This window comes from Thermobia domestica, chromosome 15, assembly GCF_964235325.1.
Source record: "Thermobia domestica chromosome 15, izTheDome1.hap1.1, whole genome shotgun sequence".
In the NCBI taxonomy this organism is placed as follows: Eukaryota; Metazoa; Arthropoda; class Insecta; order Zygentoma; family Lepismatidae; genus Thermobia; species Thermobia domestica.
Window position 1 is genome coordinate 173,431,460 of NC_137468.1, and position 19,285 is coordinate 173,450,744.

Below are 19,285 nucleotides of genomic sequence, written 5' to 3' on the forward strand. Positions count from 1 at the left end.
ATTCATCTACCTTTGTAATTTTGGGGAATTTTCCCTGTGCCTGCAACGCAGCAGAATAAATACTCCCATTCCTATTTTTGAATACTAATATAATCTAATTGTTAAAGTACGTTTTTACTCAATTTTGAATCTGCAAGTTACATTTTTATGCTGAGACCTGTTGTTTCCATAAATAGCATAGATGAGAATTTTAATTTAATCAACACACAAGCTCCTTTTACATTATTATGTTGGTTTGCGTAGTTTGAAACAAGTAAACCTGATATGGTGGACAAATTTTATGTGCACTGGTTTTCTCGATGTATTCTCGTTTCCTCCTACTTTCTTCATTGCATCACTTCATTATCATTTTCTTCTCCTTTAGCCTTGAAACATAATCATGCGACGTTATATATATATATATATATATATATATATATATATATATATATACAAACACAAACACAAACAAACTTAAATGTATATACATTTGTTTCATTTTGATTAAAGGAAAATACGTTTGTACATTGTATTTTTTATTTGTCAAATAATAAACTAAGTCTATACATGAGCACAATTTTTATAACAACTTACACAAGACAATGAGGATACATGAACCCACTGAATAGGCCTACAAAGTACTATGACAGATGTATGCATTCGTTGGAAAACAGTCTGTGTCAACTGCCAATGGACATGAGATCCTCCCAGAAGTTTTTCATTTGCTATAAATGTGTCTATGCCTTCATCTCCCTGGAAACAAAGAGATTGTGTAATTAGTGACAATAGAAATAAAAATAAAATGAAATACTTATAAATCTTATTCGTGTATGGCGATATCTCGAATAATATTAGTGTTGCTACGTTCTAATTTGAATTAGTATCAATTGAAATACGATAATATAGACTCTGGTAAAGACAGTAAAGAGAATTACGCAATATTTTTTCAATTAATATTGAAACCAGAAGTTGTAGTAGATTTACCATTTAGTGTTTTAGCAGAGTGATTAGAGTGGAAATGGAATATATTCTAGGGACGCTTAATCGATTAAAAAATATACAATGTGAGATTACTGTCTATGCTCTATAGTGATCAACGTTAACCGGAAATGGTTTATTTCTATCACTACAAGTAGGTGGATCACATCCATTAACGAACTCCTCCGAGATAATTATCTAGCTGTTGATTGCAGAAAACAATTTTAAAATTATCTTTTGTTGAAGAGTTATTGAGCGGTGTAACGGACGTACTAAGCCAGAGGTGTTTACCCTTGCGAGGATGGCCCTCTCGAGGGCATCCTCACCCTCAAATTCTCTCTCAACCATAATGACGCGAGGGCGATGACAAGCTTGGACAGCGAGGGCGAGGGCCAACTGTCACTGTCAGGGCTAGAGCGAGGACAAATTCCCAACACGAAGGCGAGAGCAATGGTCAACTCTCTTCCAAGGTGAGGGCGAGGGCCAATTCACTGTGAGAATGAAGGTGAGTGAGGTCGGAGTAAAATGAACACCTTTTATGGTACTAACATTACAATATTATATATATCCCACTTGCGTGATCCTAATAAACATCAAATGAAAGACTTAAGACCTGACTCGTCTATGGCGATCTTTATAACTAGGAATGCAATGGATGTACCCGATTGCAATGAAATGAGCTGAGCGAGCTTAAACTACGTAATCATTCCTGGCCATTATGCAATAATAAATGTCATTTTTAATTGTTGACAAAAAAATCGCGTGAAAACTTTTTCCCCATGTTAAGTCTATGCAAGCGTTTTTCGGTGCATCGGATTTTTGATTTCGACCTATGTTGTCACTCAGCACGACATACTTTATCAGCGTGCTAAGTTTGGCTGAGATCGGCCAAACGGTCTAGGAGGAAGCGTTTTTCGGTCATTATTCCTCGATGGTACATCGGATTTTTTATTTCGACCTATGTTCTCACTCAGCACGACATACTCTATCAGCGTGCTAAGTTTGGTTGAGATCGGCCAAACGGTCTAGGGGGAAGCGTTTTTCGGTCATTATTCCTCGATGGTACATCGGATTTTTTATTTCGACCTATGTTCTCACTCAGCACGACATACTCTATCAGCACGCTAAGTTTGGTTGAGATCGGCCAAACGGTCTAGGAGGAAGCGTTTTTCGGTCATTATTCCTCGATGGTACATCGGATTTTTGATTTCGACCTATGTTGTCACTCAGCACGACATACTCTATCAGCGTGCTCAGTTTGGTTGAGATCGGCCAAACGGTCTAGGAGGAGTTCGCGGACAACCAAACGGCTAACCCGAGTATAAGAGCTGAGCGAAGCGAAGCTCAATAATAGTAGGGTTGTCACGTTCTGGAAGGATTAATATCAATTGAAATAAGATTATAAAAATAAGGAAATTGAAAGGTAACCAAAAACATTTCGATCTGTTTCATCTATGCAAGACAAGGAAACAATAAACCTGAAAATTGGTCATTTCTGCTTATGTGTGAGGAAAAAAAAAAGAAAAGAAAGAAAGAAAGAAACAATGAATCACACCACAAATTCTGTTATATAAAATTTCACCGTTATTCGATTTCTACTTTTTTTAGCAATTGTTAAACAAATTACTAGAATGTTTTGAGAATAGTAGCGTAACTAAGAATGCATGCCCCCCTCCATCCGCGAAAATGTCAAAAGGGCTCTTCCTGTTTCTACGTTCATGGCACACGTACAATTTATACAGTAGTAGAGTTATTTTTCCATCTAGTCAGACACTACTTGCTAATATACAAAAATTGCACATTATTATTATTATTATTATTATTATTATTATTATTATTATTATTATTATTATTATTATTATTATTATTATTATTATTATTATTATTAAGCAATTACATGGGACTAAAAAGTTTCTTAAAAGAAATAATTTCTAGGAATTAGGAATTAGATTTCTGGGCTGTCGGCATCTAAGGCCACGTTAGCCCATCCCGTATAAAGGATGACGTCCCTCAGCGAGCCCACTGTACGATGAAAGGGAAGGAAGAAAGGATTGGGAAAGGAAGGAAGCAGCCTGGGACCATTATATTAGGTACCTCCATCCCGGCATTTGAATGGTATGAATGAACGAAACCCAAGAAAGACTTCACTCAAGATGGCAGGTCTGAAAAAGCTGTTACACTCTTTCGGCCGAGTGTCCCCACCAGGAGTCGAACCTGGGACCGCTCACCTCAAAGGCAAGAGCAGAAATAATTTGTTTCCTAACGTTCACATTACAACTAACATATGAAAACTCGTCACAACTTGTGGAACTTGCTCACATATTTCTAAACCGGCGTATTTTTTTTTTTTTCGGAGAGTAATTCGCTGACTACTTTCTCAATATCAACGTGGTGCCATTCTTCGCTTTCAGTGCTCAGGATTGGCAAAGGGCTCAACCAATACCGTAACTTTTGCGGGGGAATGGGGAAACTGCGCCCCCCCCAATTAAGCTTCCAGTTGTTTGATAGGATTCATTTGAGTTAAAACTTTGTTGCTTTGTATGATGTGATATGAACAGGAACTTCTAAATAAAGCTTGGAAAAGGTTTACCACATAACAGAAAAAAAAAAAAATGAAACGAAAATGTGTTAAGAGCCTCATTCAGTAAAATGTGTCCTATTAGAGCCCCAGACAAAATATATATTTAGTAATACTTTCAACATATTGTCTCATTTAGTTAACTTGTGAAGCACCGTACTATTTTCAAAAGCATTGCAAATAATTTAAGATGTTTCTGCTGCCCCACTATCTGAACGAAATACATTCCTTTAAGATGTAGCATATATGTAATCTGGATCTTACTTTAGTAAACCATCAACTGGCGCCCCAAGAATTATCGAACACGTTTAGTAAGGATTTCACTTCAAATGCCATCATTATTCTAGGGGGCCTCAACTTGACATATTTTAGGAGGTCTAATTAATGTTTGGTCTTCCAAGAAAAAGCCCAAGTTACGGGGCTGAGCTCAATTTCATCTTCGACCTTGTACTACGAATATAAAGTTTAATGGCTTTTAGTGTACTGAATGATCGCTCAGGATTGGCTTCGTCAGAGGCACAGTGAGATACAGTTGCAAAGAAGTACACAAATCCAGAACACTACTAACATAGGAAGTTATCTACGACTAAATAATTGGCTAATTAATTCCAAGTTAAAATTTCACTAAATTGTTTCTTCACTACTCATCGGAAACTTGTTAGTTGTTGGAACAAAAGGCGATACATTTTCCGAGTAGAATTCACTAAATCTATTATAGCTGGTTCCGTGATTTCTTTTTCCTCTAAGTAGAGTACTCTTGCAGTAATATGAAACCTGCAAAGTGCTTTTGAATAGAGTTGAATTTCAGTTTAGCGTCCCTTTCAGCAGCGAGGCTATGTGAGACGTGGACCTACTGATTAACGTGGAATCCGAACCACATGAGCTCCCGTCGGGAATCGAACCCGGGTCTCCCGCGCCAAGAGCGCGTACGCTAACCGCTTAGCCACGGAGGAACTCTGCAAAGGGCTTTTAACATCCAAACATTATAAAGTTATACTCCGAAACTTAAATACCGGGAGCCTGTTAGTTACGCCACTGCTTGAGAATACAGATTCTTTATTCATAGAAAGGAAACTTAATGACTACATATCAGGGTTGGCTGGTTTAAACCAATGTTTAAAGCAGCTGGTTTTTTTCAAAAAAACCAACTGGTTTAAACCAAATGACGAAAATGTTCGTAAAAGTGTAAGTGTTTGTAAAATCTTGATGAACACACATTTGTGGGTTATCACGTTTCACTCCCGTATATTATTTGTATTATATTCAGACCTAAATTCCCCATTCATTACTCAAAAAGATTATACTACAAAAGCAACTTTTTTTATGTAAGTTTATAAATGTTTGTTTTGTGATTTTTTTTTTTTTAGTGCGCAATTGATCTATAGAGAGAAAATATGACTAAGTCAGTATATAATAATGTTTGGAATTAGTAGATATTGCTATTGTCTGCCAAAATATTTTTTTAAGTACAATGTAAATCACACTAAATTATTCAAAAACTACTTCCATGAGTTGAAATAAGGTTTTACTTAAAGTGTACTGCTTTCTAAAGCCCTAGACAATTGTTATATTCCTTAGCACAATGATGGGGAAACATTTTGGGCCGCAGGCTAAAGAAAAACGGAAAAAAATATAGGTGGGCCAATATAATTAAAAAAAAAAAAACAACAACAACAACAGTGATTGTATCACTTGTAAAACCAAGCTCTATTAATACCTGAAAGTTCATGAAGGGGAATGTGATAAATGGTATTGTGAATGCATTTTTAAACATTTCTCATAATTTGGGTGGAAGTATAATCCACTGATTCTCAGAAGTGAAGTTATATTCGTCAGGTAATGAATCACATCGTGGGCTGGGTGGAAACGTTTAAGGAGCTACATCTAATCCGCGGGCCATGCTTTGCCCATCACTGTCTTAAGACGTGAAGATAATAAGCCAAAGATGTGCAATTTTGAGTTCATGTACGTTTATTTAAAAGGTATTACGTGTTTCAAAATACTGACTTATTTTTACTTTTCAAAGTAAAGCATATAAAAGCTACCATTTGCTGCGATTGAATTATAACAATAAAACAATGTTTGTGAATAGACACTATAAAAAGATAATGTAAAGAAAAAAAAACAAATGGGTGCTTTGCCAGAAGTAGGGTTGTGTTGATGACAAATAGACTCTTGTGTACATATTTATACATGCAACCTGAAATATGATAAATATACACGAAAACTTGATCTTACTCACCAAGAACTTTCTCTAGCGAAACCTTAAAGAAAATTATCACTGCCAAACAGATGACATTGAAAACAGACTCTGTCGCGCCGAACAAATTTTTAAATTCAGCATCCATCTGAAACATAAAGATTTAATTGTTATACAAATATATTCTATTAAATAATATATTTTACCTTTTTCTAGTCATGAAGTTCAAAAGTAGTTCATTGTCATAATGTTTTACTGCAATGTTAGAAATGCGCATACATGAATAATGTGAAGTAGCAATTAGACTCTTGTTAACGAACATCACTACTTAAATTGTTCTTTGTTATTCAGAAATAAACCAATACAATTGCAATAGTTTGTGTGTGCTGCAAGTAGCATAATTTGCACCCATTGTTAGCTAGTGGGGTGCACGGTGGCTCAGTGGGGAGCGCTTACCTCAGGTGCATGGTTTCCTTGGTACGATTTTCACCCAAGCAAGCTTGTGATAAACAACATTGTGTTCGTGGATTTTGTCGAGGTACTCCCGTTTCCTCCCACTTTCTCATTCTTCCATCATCATTCACTTGCTTTAATCATCGTCTCCCTTAACCTAAAGGCATAATCATGGGATGTTAAACTGAAAGATTTCACTATATTTCATTTGGTTGGCTGTGTGTATACTTTTGCAAAAAAAAAAAAAAAAAAAAAGTAAAAATAGAAGGAAAAAGTAAATGAATAAACAAATGTGGTTGGTAGCAGAAGCGTCATTTCAGATTTTGCTTGTGGGAGGGCAAGACCCCTTGATATAAGAAAATTTTGCGTTTTTCACTGACTACTATTCTACTCAAAACATATAAATCTCAATCTCAGGGGGTGCAATTACCCCTCCCTGCCCCCTAAATGACGCCACTAGTGGTAGTTCACTTAATATAGCTAAATTAAAATTATTACATAACTTCTGTCATAAGTATTGGACACTCAACAAACAACGGACAATTTGATAAAGTGAAAAGTTTGTGTCAGTCGAGGGAAATTCTCTTAAAGAAACCTACGAACAGTGCCACCAGGTTCGTCCTGCACTGACTCGGTTAGATAGCATTCATGCTTTTATTGCCACCTAGCACAAGTTTGTTCGTGTTTATGCGATACGTCCACACTGTATTTACATCGAGCCCTTCTGAAGTTAATCTGTATGTAGTACTGGAGCTTGTTATTTAGTGCTGTTAAAAAAAAAAAAAAACTTTAACCCAACCTGAGAATGTAAGAAATGTGTCAAAACTTGATAAAACAGTCTGCTCGAGTAATGCCTGTTTTTTTTTTTTTTTTTTTTTTTTACATTGTAGCTTTTATGCAACAGATACGGAATCCGTATTTATATGGCAATCGTAAAGGAATTGCAATTTTTCAACTAATACTTCTGGTGGTCCCTTGAAATTTTATCCGTGCAAGTGAGCAGGCCGGTAGCCAGCCCAAAAATGTAGGGGAGGGGGAAATCCAACCATATTATAGTTCATTTGCCAGTGGTGCCCACCCCCCTCATGTCCTTGACGCAATCCCCCTCAATTGTCTATCCGTAGGTGTTCTTCTATGAAAAAAACTTTTCGATTAATTTTTACACCCCCTCAAACATATTTATATAGATTTTACCCCCCCAAATATTTCAATGACGCAGTTTGCGTCATATCCCCCCCTTGTGGGCACCCCTGCATTTGCAAGCCTACCGTGAACATTTTAGGCAGGCAGTAAAAATTTAGGAGCCCGACCCCCTAGACCCCCCCGCGCGGATACGGACCTGCAAGTGAGGGCAAGGTTCTAGATTACTGGTCAACCTTCCCATTGAGCAATAATAAAGACAGAAAACAACGTGCCCTGCGGGGCTCTAACCCGCCTTCACTCGCTAATGCTCGCTCAGCAATGCTGTGTAGATTAAATGTATAAACTTTAGTAGAGAAACAAACCAACCCAGCTACTAACCTACATAGGGGACCAGTAATCTAGAACCTTCCCGCAAGGGAGTTTTTTTCATGTCACCCACTACAAATCCTTTAGGGGACAATAAGAAGGAAATTATTAAAAGAATTGTATTTTTCCAACAGTTATTTAGAGTGCAGCGCCAAAAGTAAACCTGCACGCCCTAATTCACAAAAAAAAAAAAAAAAAAAAGTAATCAATTTACTGAATATATTGGAAAGTCGCATATAATTAACACAATAACTTTGTCTAAGATATAGAATGCCCAGAAGCATAGAGTGAGGCTTCCGGGCATTCAATCTGGGAACCAGTACCTAGAAGCATTACTCATGATTTTCGAAGGAAAATAATGCTTTGTCGTGATTAACCGCCAATCGATTACAATGTTCGTACACAAACAATGTTGCATTCACACTTATAAAACTAAATTCATGTTGCTAGCAGTACTTACCTGCGTAATCCTCTGATTAGTAAACAATGCTTCCATGTTTTCCATGCATCCATCTTTCTCTTTATCCATCCGCTAAGTAGTTCCTCCATCAGCCAGAATGAGAATATATAGTTCAGGATTATAAAGGACTTTTGTGCTCTTATGTTAGCTTGTTCGTACTTGTTTTCCATAGTCTTGCATTTGCAAACTGTCTTTTATATCTCACGATATTCCATTATATATCTATGTCATAAAACAATATTTTTTAAGACTACATTATTACTCGTTTTTGAGAACCAGTCTCTGACTCAAATATGCAACTAAATTTCCTCATTCTCATTTTTTGAGTAATTTTCTCCTCAAAATTGAGACAAATTTACTCAATTTTTTTTGAGTAGTAAAATGTATTCATTTTTGAATAAATCATTTTTAACAGTGTGGTTCTGAAATACGACAAGGAGAAGGAGAAATAATATTAACAAAATATAAACGTGCAAAAAAAAAAAAAAAAATTCAAACTATTAGTAAATACAGAACTTGTATAAAATAAACACCTACAGTTATATTATTTAAAATATAACAAATTTAAACTTTCATTTCAAAAAAATTACATTCCTTAATAACGAAACAACAAACCAAAAAATTAAGCAGATAAATTCTCCAAAAACTGCCAAGCAACGAACGTCCACATTTTCACTACACCATTATTATCCATCTCTATCACTGTCTCCCTTAGCCTTGGAGCACAATGTTGGGACATTCAATTAAAAAAAAAAATAATAATAATCTTTGAGTTTTACGTTCCACAGCTGTGTCGGGTAGAATAAAGGAGACGATGATGATGAGAATGAATGAGATAGTGGAATGAAGAAAGTGGGAAGAAACTGAAGAATTCGACAAAACCCACGCGGACTGTGTTTATCCACCACAAAGCTCACTTGCCGTGAGCTGGGATCTCACCAAGAACATCTTGAACCAGAAGTGAACGCTCTACCACTTACCTATCGCAGCCCCTACGTTAAATTAAGAGCAAATGGATATATTACTGTATGCAGTGTGCGAATTAACGGGGGATGCCAGGGATGTCCCCTCTGAGAAAAATTTAACGCCCCTGGAAAAGAAAATTTACATCCCTGGTAGGTACAACTGTTCAAATTCTCTCTATATAGATAGTGTGCGTTTGTGACGACTGGATGCGTATATGGGTGAAATTCATCCCTCCCACTGGGAAAAATATTCGATGCAGATTGATTATTCAGATTCACATATTTGTAAAATTTCAGAAGAAATTTGTAATAACATTTTAATGGAATAGTATGTAAATAATCAAAATATGGTGTGCTCTTATCTGTGAGAGGCGTATTTACGTGAAAATATATTAATGAAGGTCGAACCTGGTATGCACGTATTCGCTCATAAGATAAATAGTGGTAGATTAATAAAGGACAATATGACTTGCGACGAATGTAACAAGCAAATAACTTTAACAAAAAAGAAATCTTTGTATCGTCAAAGCAGTGGTTTTCCATAATCCTTGTTTACGACTATAATCACCATCCCTGACGAGTCCGCCTCCTACAGACGCACCCCCGCGCGATACCATGCCCTGACTCGGTTAGATAGCATGCGTGCTTTTTAGTGGCCACCTAGCACAGGTTGGTTAGTGTTTTAGCACAAGACCTCTTAAAGTGAATCTGTCCCGGGGAATGTAACTGCACACTTCAATGTAACAAGCAAATGACTTTAACAAAAATATATCTTTGCATCGTAAAAACAGTTGGCATCCATAATCCTCCTTTACGCATATAACTACCATCGTTGACGTGCCTGCTTCCTATGGACGCACCTCACGTTAATGCGCGGCACCCTGCTGCACTCCTGTCCTGACTCGGTTAGATAGCATTCGTGCTTTTAGTGGCAATTTAGCACAGGTTGGTTGGCGTTTTAGAACAAGATCTCTTAAAGTGAATCTGCACCTGGGAATGCAAGTGCACATCTGAAAAATGATTGCTGAAGGTACAGAAAGTGAATTCAGAAAGAAGTATATATTTCACGAATTCTTGTATTGATTCGTATAATCAATCTGCACGAAATATTCAATTCGCACAGTGACTATATGCCACAAGTAACCTGCAAACGGATAGGATTTAGGATTTAGATTTCTGGGCTTTCGGCATCTGAGGCCATTAAGCCCTTCACGTTTTGAGGGATGACGTCCCTCGGCGAGCACACAATCCGGGGAAGAGAAGGAAGAAAGGATGGGGAAAGGAAGGAAGCAGCCTGGGACCTATAAGTTAGGTACCACTCCGGCATTTGCCTGGTGTGAATAAGGAAAACCCAGGAAAACCTCATTCAGGGTGGCAGGCCTGAAAAAGCGTGTTACACTTTTTCGATCGAATGCCCCCACCGGGAATCCAAACGTATATCATTAGAAAGATTACTAGGTGGGGAAAAAGTAGGCGTAGTATATACTAGGTGATCAGTACAAAGTACCTTTGCATTACAATTCCATAATAATAAATCATACTTTTTTCAACGCTGTTTGTAACTACATAGATTACTTATTTATGTGTTCTTTGTTTCCATACATAAGATATTTTGCACCTTATAACAAATGACAAAGGGTGTAAAACATTGGCATGCCTCCCCATTCTACTTATTGCTACATAACAAAAAGGGTATTTACAGTAATTGATCCATTTATTCTTTACTTTTACTCTTACTGTAAACTCGGTTCAATTACTACAATAGTGTTCCACCATTAAACTACGTGAGCTTACATTACAGTATTAATTTTAATAGAACACAGGTAGTAACTTCCATGAATCTTGTCTGATGAAATCTATATGTTTATTTTCGCATGCCGTTTACTTCCTCGACTTTCGTAATGGTATGGTGTATTCATACATGACACCTCAGCCGCATCACCGTACTGCGTACTCATATCCATTCGCACTCTGCTACAAGTGAAATTTTTTATCTCGTTTCCTGTATAGTAATTAAGCCCTAGCAACATTACATCCTAGTAAAACATAGTAATATTATTTCGGTAAGATTGTTACCGTTATTTTTCAGTCATCTATTATATCACAAATCGCACTATTTCATTCTCATTTTTAAGAAGTCAGAAAATCTCATAAATGGGACCCTGAAAATTTGCCTTGAGGTCACAAATGGAAACACGTTCCGTTTGAAAATAATGAGACATTTTGTCTCAAATATAAGTAAAAATTACTTATTTTGTTTTGAACATGCATTTTTCTCATTTCTGAGCAAGGTGCTCCAGGTCGCACAGTAAAAGTGTGTAAGGGCGAAAAAAAAAATGCGGAAAACTGTTCCTTATGCAAAGAACTTTGAAAACGTTTCAAAAGGTACGCTATGACTATTAGCAGTTCATTGGCAACAGCCGATACCGGGGGTGGATCCAGGAATTTCTGAGGGGGAGCGCAGGTCTGAAAAATAAACCTAGACATTTTTCGATATTTGCTACGCTAACTAAAAATGTGGACTGCAGTGCTTCATAATACGTATTTATCTCTGCCCTTCTGGAGACGGCATTGAGGAAAACCATCTTGTTCAACACGAGAGAATCCAGGATTACCATGAACTAGAAACGCATACATTATCTGCAATGAGTGGGGAACACTCAGAATCTTCCTTCTGAGATAAATTTTTCCACAGCCTTTCAACAAACGCTTCATTAGGGACTATTTATATATTTTACACCTCATGGAGGGACGCACGAGCCCCGCGCCCCCTTTCTGAATCTCCACTGGGCGATACCCGAACAATCGTCTCCGCAATGTTTGTATAGCTAGCTGCCTAGTGAAAGTTTTGCATAATGTGCCACTGCAATCAACACGCCGCGCCCCCTCCAGGGTACCATCCCCACCCGGGGATAAAACCAAAGTTGGGCCTGTTTGAAACTTAGTTGACACTTACAAAGATAAGTAAAAACTTTAGATTTCTTACACTGAGAAAAAAATGTAGGTGGCGTACTTAAAACGGTAGGTTACATTCGCAATTCCTGTAGCTTTTGGACTTAACGTACAACAGACGTATAACTGAAAACGCATGTTTTATAATACTTTCTGAATAAGTGTTCCATCTATACGTACTTTCCGTATGAAACAATATAGGCGGTCTGGATCTCACATACAAATGAACGTATATAACATATAGCTGACGAAGGTAACATACATATACGTATGTAATATAAGGAAGACTGTTAGATATCAGATATCGTGCAACGGCATGATGTAACATCTACGGGCAGTACTGATTTCTGTAGTAAGCAAGAGGATTCCGTATATTTGTACAATATACCGCTTTCAAGAGAACGGATTTTTCTCAGTGTAATAAAAATGATTTTGTATACTGTTAGTATATATATATATATATATATATATATATATATATATATATATATATATATATATATATATATATATATATATAACGCTGCAGCTGAAATGCGTGGGGCAGAAGGCGGGTGTAAGTAAATCGATGATCGCTGGATCCAGGACGCAGTAAAACTAGTTACGCCACTGTCCAATACATACGGTTTAAATGTTACATCACATCTTTCGTGGACCTCCCGTGACGTGGAAGGATTCTAAAAACTTCTAGATGAAATTTAGAAAATTCACGGCATAAAATTTGTATATAAATTTAGAAAATGCAACGAGAAAAGCTATTTGAGAATCGAGACGAGACGAGACGAGATACTTTGAAAATTTCAGAGATAAGACAAAAAAAAAACTTATTTTTCGCCTCGTGGGCAACACTTCTTACAGATTGCAAACTTAGGATTTTATTTCGGAAATGTTTGATTTTTTTCAGAACATATCGTTTTCTTAGGATATTGTTGTTTTCTCATTTCAAAGTTCAATATTATATTCGATGGGAATGTGGCCTATATCTCCTACCTCCCCCTGGATTCACTCTTGTGCACTTGTATTTTATGTTTACGTCACTTTTTTCACTACATGAGTTACGATAAATCATTAAATTACTCCTATCAAATCAAACCAAACCATAGTGTGTAGTTAAAAGATGGCTTGTGCATGTAAAATGTCGCATGTCCTCCCCAATATTTAAAAGCTAATCAAGCTAGTACTAACATTGTTTGTAATCTCTTAACAGTGATACCCATACTCCTAGCAGCAACACACAAACTTCTAACAATGACAAACATACTCCAAACAATAACATATTTATTCCTTACAGTAACACAATACCTCTAACTATAACACACATGCATAGGCGCCGACTTTGGGGGGGCAGGGCACTTTTGCCCCCCCCAATATTTAAAGGTGGGGTCCTGGCCCCCCCAATATAATCCAGTTAAGGAAGAATTACCAAAGAGGAGCAAGAATTTCTGTCTTAAATTACGTCGTGCCTTTAATTCAATATTAGGAACAGTCTTCTTATTCGATAAAAAGCACTGTTTTCAAGCCGGCGTTTAACCGTTTTAGGATTTCCACTTTTTAAGGTAAATTTTAGACTTTCACTCAAACATCTACTGCTTCCTTACTATTTATCGTAGGATCGTGGTTTATACCTCGTTTTGCTCAGGATAGATCATACTTTCCAACGGTATCACTCTCTTGTCCGTATTATACACCAGAAATAAGAAAATTGAAAAAAAAAACATGAGATTTTTCGAAAAAAAAATTCGAAATTTTTGTGCCCCTCTAGCCCGGGCCTGGGTTCACGTAGGGATCTGAATCTTTAAAAAGTCTTCTTATATACATAATACATGCGCAAAATTTCGTTCTTGTGTCTTGAAAACTGAGGTCAGGAGAAATTTTTGAAAGTCTGAAGGTGACCCATCTTTTCTTATATGTATATAAATAGAGGAAGTTCGGGTATTATGGAATAGTCGGATAATATGGAATACCTCATTAGCTCGCGTGTGATGTGTTGCTTCCAAGCGGAGAAGAAAGAAACTACTACCTCACGTCCCCATGATGCTCTACAGTCAGTCTCCATGTGATTGTGACATTCGTTGTGTTGGTAGACGTAAAAATCTGATTTCTTATTCACTAATACTTTTACAGGTAGGTGGTTTACAACCTGTATTTTCCTATTGAAATGTAATAGAACAACAATTCTTTATTTACAATGACGTTGGATATACAGAGTGGTAGTTGGATAAGCGCCATTATCCTATGCACCCTCGAATGCGTTTAACAGTTCTTTCGTTTCCAAGTTGGCGTGGAGGGCAATATGAAATACCCGCAAGAAAAGCATGGTATTCCGTATGGTATTCCGATTACAAAAATATCGATCGGTATTGGGCAATTAAACATACATTTATGATAACAACAATGTTAAGTGTATTTTTTATTACAGCAAATTGTCTGATGATATAAGGGGTGAGCTTGGGTCCAGCGTTCATCATGTTTAATGTGAGCACACAATGACTGTGCCGATCCTGAAGCAGCGTATTATATTTATGACTTTTGCAAGTAATCACAATCAGTTATGGCTTGGCATTCAGAATTTTCATATATTGTCACTATATTCATTGCATGTTTAACAGAAAACTTTTTTCTTTTTTATATAGCATTTATATTCCATATTACCCGACTATTTCATATTACCCTCCAAAGTGGTTTCTTTACAAATTATACATTTTACCCACCCCTGTAACGAAACTTCTTTATCAAGATATACATAAATAAAGCCAAATATGTAAGGCGTATACTTGTTTTCCTGTTTGTTTCAATGTGCAATTATTAACTGAGTTACAAGCGAAACAAAAATGGTATTCCATAATTCCCGACCTTCCTCTATATATACCTAGGTATAAACTATTTTTAAAAATGTACTGCATCATTCCTATTTAGCCTATAGTCATGGTTCAAACGCCATTTTCTTCAGTATAATGAGCCCTTTCCAACGGTATCACTCACATGTCCGTATCATACACCTAAACCAGATAATTAGGGAAAAACCCAGAAGTATTTTGCAAATCCAACCAAAATATTTTGCTCCTCTGGCCTAGGCCTGGGTTGACGTAGGGAACTGAATTTTTTTTCTAAAAATACATTGTTATGTACATAATACGTGTGCAAATTTCCAATATTGTATCTTAAAAAAAAGGGCAGGAAAATTGTTGAAAGTCTGAATTTAGGCTCTCCTTTTATACACACATATAGGTATATACTTATTATAAAAATTTTCTGCGTCATTACTATTTAGGCTAGAGTCATAACTTAAACGTTATTTTCTTTAGTATAACAAGCCCTTTCCAATGGCGCCACACACACGTACATATCGTATTCCTGAACCGGAAAAATCGGGAAAACTGATTTTTTTTTTCTAAAAAAAATCAGCCCCTTAGAACATTTGCGGCCCTCGTGCCCGGACTCGGCTTCACGTAGAGATCTAAGAAAAATTTAAGAAATATCCAAAGGTACATACAATTCCAATCTGATATTGTAAAAACTACAGGCATGAAATTTTTTTGAAATTTTCCTTAAGAGGAAGTAAAAAGTCACGCCCTTCCTCACCCACTTGGTACAGCCAAGTTGACCATCTGGTTCCAAAACGCATCTGGGGTGTTCTTTGGTCCATCCTTGACTTGACTAATAGAAAAACGACTTAAGTACCTGTTATAGAACCTAAATAATAGGTCAAAGACCACAGTACTCCATGATAACAAAAGTTACCAAAAATCTTAAAAGAGTCAATAGAGCACTGAAGCTTCAACCAACACTATGGTAACACTGATATGAGAAGTAAAGATCAATATGGTGCAGTGAAGTTCCTAGAGTTTGAACTTGAATTTGTTTTAATGCGTTCACACAAATTTGACTTAGGTCATGAATTTAGCAGCGGGGCGGATGCAGCAGACCGAGATCTTGAGGGAAGGGGGCCTTTATCCAGCAGTTGGTAGAAAACGGCTGATATGATTATATATTTATTCATTGTTTTGGCCCCCCCCAATATTTTCTTCAAGTCGGCGCCTATGCACACATGCATTCCTTACAGTAAGACAATACTCCTATGACACACATGTATTCCTTACAGTAAGACAATATTCCTAACAATGACATACATACTACAAACAGTAACACACATATTCCTCACAGTAACACAATACTCCTAATTATGGCTCACACGTATTCCTTACAGTAACACAATATTCCTAACAATCACATACATAATCCAAACAGTAACATACACATATTCCTCACAGTAACACAATACTCCTAACTATGACACACGTATTTCTTACAGTAACACAATATTCCTAACAATGACATACATACTACAAACAGTAACACTCATATTCCTTATAGTAACACAATACTCCTAATTATGACACACACGTATTCCTTACAGTAACACAATATTCCTAACAATCACATACATAATCCAAACAGTAACACATATATCCCTTACAGTAACACAATACTCTTAACATAACACACACGTATTCCTTACAGTAACACAATATTCCAAATATAAAATAGAGATGCTTGACTCTTGACAAATGACTTCTACTATATTTGCTATAATTGGTTATGCCCCAAATGAAAGTGCGTGTGTGTGTATGAGTGTAGGTGTGTGTGTGAGAGAGAGAGAGAGAAAGGGAGAGAGAGTAATAATGCAAAAGCGAAATTAGCTCCTGCTTGTGCTAAGAAATGTAGCAGTAACAGGAATTGCAGAAATTAGAAAATACGGGAAAATATGTATAAACTAAAATTTCACATTCAGGAATGGTAGGTCGGCTTACAAAGAAGAGCACAATATGATGCCTCCCTATTGTTTCTCATCTAGTTAATGCTCGGAGCAGGTGCGTCCGAGAAAAGCCAGTTGATGCTGGGGACAAAAATATGTAAAGCATATAAACATGGTCCACAAAAGTAGATATCTAGGGAGGGAGAAGAAAATAATAAATAAGTCTCAATAGGAATAATGTACGGCAGATTCGTTCTGAAAACTACGTTGCTCTTTATTTTACCATTTTTTTTTACATTTTTTTTTTAATTTTTAAAATAAGCTCCAAGTAACGTAAGCACATCTAAAAACGATAGCTAAGAATAGTAATACATCTCAGTATTTGATTTACTAATTTAATTTTTCATTTTAGCAGCAAGACTGTGTGAAACGGAATCTATTACTTAATGTGAAGTTAGAACTAGTCAGACTTCCTAACAGGATCGAAACCGGTAACCCAAACACACAAAAAGTATATGCATCAGATTTCTCCACGAAAGACTATCACATTCCAGTATTTAAAATAGAGCTAGTATATTGTATGTGTAGTAAATTACTACAAGTAATAGGTGTTATTATTAGGACTATGCAGTGGGAATTGTAAGATTGTACTCTAAGTCCCTCCATTGCTTCAGATGTAGCTCTTCAAATTTTTAAAACCTCTTTTTTTTTATTCAATAGATAGCTAGAGCGGTTATATTCGTCAGGTTCACTAATGTAGTCAATCCGTTACATCTTTACAGGTAACGGTGGTTATTCATATTCCTTTGAAAATCTATAACATTCCCTGGATTCTACGCAACCTGCACAGTAGTAAAAAAAATTTGGTTGCCTATAATAAAAGGATATTCTATCCATATTCTCATTAAAATCTACAGCATTCCCTATTTTCTACACAACCTGCAAAGTAGCAATGTAATGTTGGTTGCCTATAATAAAAGGATATGTTATCCATATCCACATTCAAATCGACGATTCCCTAGCTCCTACGCAACCTGCACAGTAGCACACAAACGTTAGTTGCCAATAACAAAAAGACATGCTTTCCACATCCCCAATAACATCTAAAATATTCCTTACCTTCTCCGCAACCTGCGCAGCAGCAAAGAAATGCTGGTGGCTTATAATGAAAGGATATACTATCCGTATCCCCATTAAAATCTATAACATTACCTAGCTTCTACAGAACCTGCATAGTAGCAAAGAAATATTGGTTCCGGTAATAGAAGGATATGCAATTTTTCTTGATACAAAATGTCTTTCCGAATAGCACACACATGGAATCGAGTAATCCTTTTTACCAGAATATTAGGATCACGCAAATTGAACTTATACAGTCCATTCAATAAGTTCCGGGACTACCTTCGAATAACATACCTACCGATGCTAGAAAAAATTACCAAGCTAATTCTTACACTTTGAAACTATGCTATGCGTGAGTGTCGAAAGTATACTTATGTCTAAAATGATTGTCGCATATCTATAACTGTATTCTTCTAAGAATATAATTTGATAGTGATTTTGTAGGGTATTTTAATACTGATACTATGTGTATAATCGGGGTGTATTTGAGGTAAATTTCATAGGAATATAATTATAAATATGAAAATTAGAATGAGTAAAGCAAAATGTTGCTAAATGGACAAAAAAAAGTTTTATTTTCGTTTTATTGTTCTTATTTACTGCTCTTTTGACATGAAATTTGCCACATACATGTCTTTGCCGATTATACACACACTAACATTATAAGAAATACGGGCGAATTCCTTATCAAATTATATTTCTACAATAACATATTTATAGACATGCGAAAATAATTTTGGACATGAGTGTAAATATACATATTTCAATTTTTGTTTCTTGTGGTAACTAAGTTTGTTTGCTGTTAGCTGTGAACAATGGACAAACTAGTCACGTGATCTATTAGAACCATGCAGGAAATGAAGTTTCTCCAAAATCTTCCTGAATTACCAAAGTTCTCGCCGCTGGTCTAGTGGCTAGAGCGTGAGCCTTTCTTGCACAGGGTCCCGGGTTCAAATCCAGGTGGGAGCGTATTGAACACATTATATGATTATTCGGATTCCATCATAAACTGTAAGTCCATGTCTCATATAGCCTCGATACGCTAAGCTTCCACTTGTTTGTTAAATTCTTCTGGTTTGCAGTGAACCATCTTGCAATTTTAGTTCTCTTAGATTCTGCAGTAATGGAATACGTTAGCTTGTTTGTTTGAGAAAATGAGTGATTTATTTTTAAAGTTCACTAATGTATATTTTCATATAAACTATCGCCCACATTAAATGGCCGTGTAACGAGTACCATCAGGTCCAGGACTGTATTTAGCTATGGGCTAATGAGCCATGCCCCGTGGTGGAAAATTTTCGGAGTATTTTTTTTCGGGCCAGATATATTACCC

General features: G+C 36.4%; 2 protein-coding genes and 1 long non-coding RNA gene across 3 annotated transcripts in view; 1 reads left to right on the plus strand and 2 right to left on the minus strand.

Annotated features, from left to right (window-relative positions):
- Nucleotides 1–19,285, minus strand: part of LOC145671370 (DNA ligase 3-like) — a 965,078-nt gene that overhangs the window by 634,384 nt on the left and 311,409 nt on the right. The window lies entirely within an intron of this gene.
- Nucleotides 1–19,285, plus strand: part of CNMa (CNMamide) — a 298,284-nt gene that overhangs the window by 86,624 nt on the left and 192,375 nt on the right. The gene's annotated exons all lie outside the window — the stretch shown is intronic.
- On the minus strand, nt 499–8,275 carry LOC145671369 (uncharacterized). Its single transcript, XR_014128513.1, has 3 exons — nt 8,158–8,275; nt 5,778–5,883; nt 499–732 (listed from the first exon to the last, which is right to left on the minus strand). It is a non-coding gene; the product is annotated as an uncharacterized LOC145671369 (long non-coding RNA).